This window comes from Lissotriton vulgaris, unplaced genomic scaffold (genome assembly GCF_964263255.1).
Source record: "Lissotriton vulgaris unplaced genomic scaffold, aLisVul1.2 SCAFFOLD_261, whole genome shotgun sequence".
NCBI lineage: Eukaryota > Metazoa > Chordata > Amphibia > Caudata > Salamandridae > Lissotriton > Lissotriton vulgaris.
The window spans coordinates 270,001-275,054 of record NW_028252546.1 but is presented as its reverse complement, the minus strand read 5'-3'; the positions used below and the strand labels follow the sequence as shown (position 1 = coordinate 275,054).

The 5,054-nt window shown below is 43.5% G+C and overlaps 1 pseudogene; it reads right to left on the bottom strand.

The window, feature by feature from the left end:
- Positions 1-4,020: 4,020 nt before the first annotated feature.
- LOC147662117 (28S ribosomal RNA) overlaps positions 4,021-5,054 on the bottom strand; it is a 2,099-nt pseudogene continuing 1,065 nt past the window's right edge.

Sequence of the window (5,054 nt, the reverse complement as noted above, 5' to 3'; positions counted from 1 at the left end):
CATTTTCATGGTTCTAGGCGATTTTAACTTCAACCTGGAAAAAGAAGTAGACCCAGATTCCCTAAAGCTGATTGAGGCTATGAATGCGTTTGGACTATCTCTAATCTCTAGAGGACAGACTCACAAGACCGGACACTAGATGGGATTTTCTCCAACTACCCAGATACAAACCTATTACCTCTGCTCCCCCTCACTTGGTCCGATCACTGGGCAGATAACTGGCAGATAAAGATGAAAAAAACACCAGACACAGAGATACATGACAAAAAATCTCTAATAGAGTCTGGCAAAAAATTCAGCCGGCCGAACTATGAGATTATCTTACTTCTATACCCTGCCAACTATAACTGACAACTTAGAGCAAAGTGTTGACAACTTCTTGTGCAGGCTAAAGTCGGCCCTAGATACTATAGCACCAGTCAAACAAAAAATCATACAAAAGAAAGCCTCCCAGCCATGGTACAACAAAGACCTTAGGGCATCAAGGCAGGACTTCCGTAGGCAAGAACAGAAATGGAGGACAAAGTATGAGGTTGAGGAGAAAATCATCTACAAAAACAAATTAGCCAAACATAAAAAACGTATCCTAATGGCATAAACCTCCTACTACTCTGAGCAGATAAAATTAGCCTGTGATGCTAACAAAATTCTTGTTATAAAAAATTGGTGGTACCAGTGTGCCCCAACATTGCAGTGATAAATGAAGAATTTTGTAATGCTATGGCTAACTTCTTCCAAGAAAAGGTTGCCAACATCTTTAACAAACTGCAGGTAGGACAGCCATCCAACTGGATGGGCTATGTCTACATATGACATAAGTTATTTCTAAAGACAGTGGTCCCTAGACAAGGGTTAATGTGAGTATATAATAAATAGAGACCCAATCAGTACTATATATTACAGCTGTTCAGCGGGACAGGTTTTTTTTAGATATGCAGTTGCTTAAATATATTCAAAATGAAGCAAGAAACATAAAGGGCCAGATGCATCAAAGGGTTTTGCCCATTCTGTGTCTATGGGAAAATGTGTTCATGCATATGGCCCTTAAAGTGTATTGTGCGCCATATACACGTCTTTAGTTAATACTCATTTTGTGTAATGGTGTCTCCACTATAATTTGTTTCTCATATCAAAATGTGCCCGATACAAACAATTTACTCTGCCTGAGCCTTTCTGTTTTCATGTTGTATGTCCTTCCCACTAAGTTGGATACAGGTTTGTGTCCAACTTTAATTGTTTATTGTTTTATTTTGTATATACTTAAGCAACTGTATATTAAAAAAAACCCTCTAGAGCTGCACAGCTGTGAAAATATAGTACTGATTGGGTCTGTATTTATTGTTTATTAAAGTATTGGGTACTGTAGAAGTTCAAAAGCAATTCAAACAATAAGGAGGTGTTAATCATTTTCAATATAATATTATCTAATAAATCCATGTTTACTGACTATAATAGTATCCATAAATGTAACAAAGAAAGAGGAAAATGCACAGCTAAGTACGTTTATTAGTAAAGTTCCAGAGAACTGTTACCCAGCAGCAAAATATGATGGCGCAGGAAATTTGAACAGAGACTGAAGGGCACTGATACTTGGATTGTGACAGGACCAGTAAGTTACAATGGGGTAACCCAATATCCCTCAGAACCTGGGCGGAAGTAGAAAGTATACAAACGGTTCTGTCGGGTATGTACTATTTCTTTAGGTTGTACTGAATATTAAACAATATATACATTTTGAAGCGAGTTCATCAAAGAAAAAAGTATATATAGATTATGAAGTGAGTTCATCAAGGAAGACAACTTGGAGACAGAGAAAGCTATCGTCCAACCACAAAGGACCCCACTGCGGATCTCAGAGTCCTGACAGGAGAAGCAACCCAGAGAGGAATTGATGAGGGTTTCCTGAGTCGGCACGAATAGGACTTTCTCAACCAAAAAGAACTTTGGATTCCAACTATCTACACCCTACCAAAGGTACACAAGCGACTAGAAAAACCACCAGGGAGGCCAATAGTATCTGGCTGTGGTTCAATTTTAGAACCTTCTAACCAGTTTATTGAACACTTCCTACAGCCATGGGTCCCCAAAACAAAATCCTTTGTGAGAGACAGCATGCATATAATACAACTACTGGAAGGGCAACCTTTCGATCACCGCAAACAGATATTGGTCACGTTAGCTGTGTCATCATTATACACATCTATCCCGCAGGACAAAGCAATATAAATAATAAATAATCAGAACAACTTTGGATTCAAGACCAGGACCGCACTGGATCCCAACGACCTTCTTGATTTCACTGCTTGAGATAGTGATGAAAAATAATTATTTCATTTTCAGGAGACAGTTCTATTAATGTAAAGGAGTAGCTATGGGTGCTATGTATGTATGCCCCAAGTCTAGCTAACATTTTCATGGCAGCTACAAAGAGGAACATCTGTATAGTCAGCAAACCCGTACCTCAACAAGATTGAGGTTTGGAAAAGATATATCGATGATGTGATAATGATATGGTCTGGCGAAGAGAGTGAATTGATGGAATTTCATGCATGGCTCAACAACAGGAGTAGTGATATCCAATTTACAATGGCTTGCAGCAGAGAATCAATAGATTTATTGGATCTCACATTCAGGATAAATGATGGACTGCTATATTGTGAACTCTATCAGAAGGCGATGGAGAAAAATACCTTGTTGATGTATGGCTTCCATCACTGCAACCTAAGGGATAACTTGCCTTACGGACAGTACTTGAGGCTGAAGAGAAATTGCTCCCTGAGAAAGGACTTTTTTAGGGAGTCAGAAGTAATAACAACCCAATTGAAGGCCAGGGGATACCCGACTGGCCTTTTGAAACGTGCCAAAAAACGAGCTTGGTACTGTCCCCGGTACCAGTTACTTGAAGTTAAAGAGACCAACAATATTGTCTGCGTAACGACTTTTAACATGAGGAGCAATGATATCAAAAAGATTGTACAGAAGTATTGGAATCTCATTGCTGGTGAACTACAAACTACTCAACAGCCATTGTTCGCCTTTAAAAGGGGAAAGAACATTAAGGACAGGGTTGTGAAAGCTTTCCTAGAACCACCCAAACAACCAGACCATAGAGGCTACCTGGGCCTCCCGCCTGTGACCGGGCACGAAGATGTGGAAGCTGCAAAGCCTGTGATTTGTGCAGGGAGGGCGCTGATTTCACATACAACAATAGAACCTACAAATTACCACACTTTACCAACTGTAATAGCTCCCAGGTGATATACGCTATCCTTTGCCCCTGCACTGAAATATATGTTGGTCAGACGACACAGAGAGTGAAAACTAGGATCCTGCAACATATGAGCAGAATAAGATGCAAAACAGTGGGGGCACCATTGGTTGACCACTTTATCACGCACAACCACACACCAGATGACATCACGTGGTGGGTCTTGGAAAAGATCTGCCTGAATGCCAGAGGGGGATCTGTCACCAAGTCTCTTAATTACAAGTGTAGATGGATACATTCTCTCAACTCAGTACAGAATGGGTTGAATGAGATGGAGGAGATTTCTAGACAAATGGGACAACTGTAGTTGGATAGCTGAGTGTTTAACAACGCCCCCAAAGCTTGATACACCTTGAATACCTGCGGACAGTCAAGTCCTTGTTACCCCAGGTTTTCAATCCCTAGTTGTTGCCCACTTTATGGAGTAGCAAGATGGAAATATGTCTACCTCCACCTAGGGGTTATTTCAAAATGAATACCCTCAACTGCAGTTGCCTGAGTAATTACGTTCACGGAATGCATATTATATCTAGTAACATGAGGGAAATATTTCTGCCTTTAGCTAGGTGACATAGTAAGGTCCCAGGCCAACGGCCGATATAGAACGGACCACGTTGGTAATTGGCAATGTCGGAATGCCTAATAAACTGAATGTAAATATTACTGCGATATTGTCAGTGCGGGCACACTGTTAACCATTATTTGGCCAGTAGTCTTTACTAGGTTAATGAACTTACGCATATGTATAATTTAAACTGAACACACAACATTCTGAGAATGGTGAGAACGTCTCGGTGTGCAACCTTTTTTAATTCACATACCATGTCAATATTGCATACACGCGAAATGCTAGCTAGGGGATGTAGCAGGCCCACAGATTCCCGGGAGCACAGGAATGTTACCGCACTGGACGTCGCAAGGGCGCCCGTCTCCGCCACTCCGGGTTCGGGGATCTGAACCCGACTCCCTTTCGATCGGTCGAGGGCAACGGAGGCCATTGCCCATCCCTTCCGAACGGCGCTCGCCCATCTCTTAGGACCGACTGACCCATGTTCAACTGCTGTTCACATGGAACCCTTCTCCACTTTGGCCTTCAAAGTTCTCGTTTGAATATTTGCTACTACCACCAAGACCTGCACCTGCGGCGGCTCCACCCGGGCCCTCGCCCCGGCTTCCGTGCTCACCGCAGCGGCCCTCCTACTCGTCGCGGCTTAGCCCCCGCGGCTCTCAGCACCGGCAATGGCCGGGTATGGGTCCGACGCTCCAGGGCCATCCATTTTCAGGGCTAGTTGATTCGGCAGGTGAGTTGTTACACACTCCTTAGCGGATTCCGACTTCCATGGCCACCGTCCTGCTGTCTATATCAACCAACACCTTTTCTGGGGTCTGATGAGCGTCGGCATCGGACGCCTTAACCCGGCGTTCGGTTCATCCCGCAGCACAGGTTCTTCTTACCAAAAGTGGCCCACTAGGCACTCGCATTCCATGCCCGGCTCCATGCCAGCGAGCCAGGCTTCTTACCCATTTAAGGTTTGAGAATAGGTTGAGATCGTTTTGGCCCCAAGACCTCTAATCATTCGCTTTACCAGATAAAACTGGGGGCTCCGAGCGCCAGCTATCCTGAGGGAAACTTCGGAGGGAACCAGCTACTAGATGGTTCGATTAGTCTTTCGCCCCTATACCCAGGCCGGATGACTGATTTGCACGTCAGGACCACTACGGACCTCCACCAGAGTTTCCTCTGGTTTCGCCCTGCCCAGGCATTGTTCACCATCTTTTGGGTCCT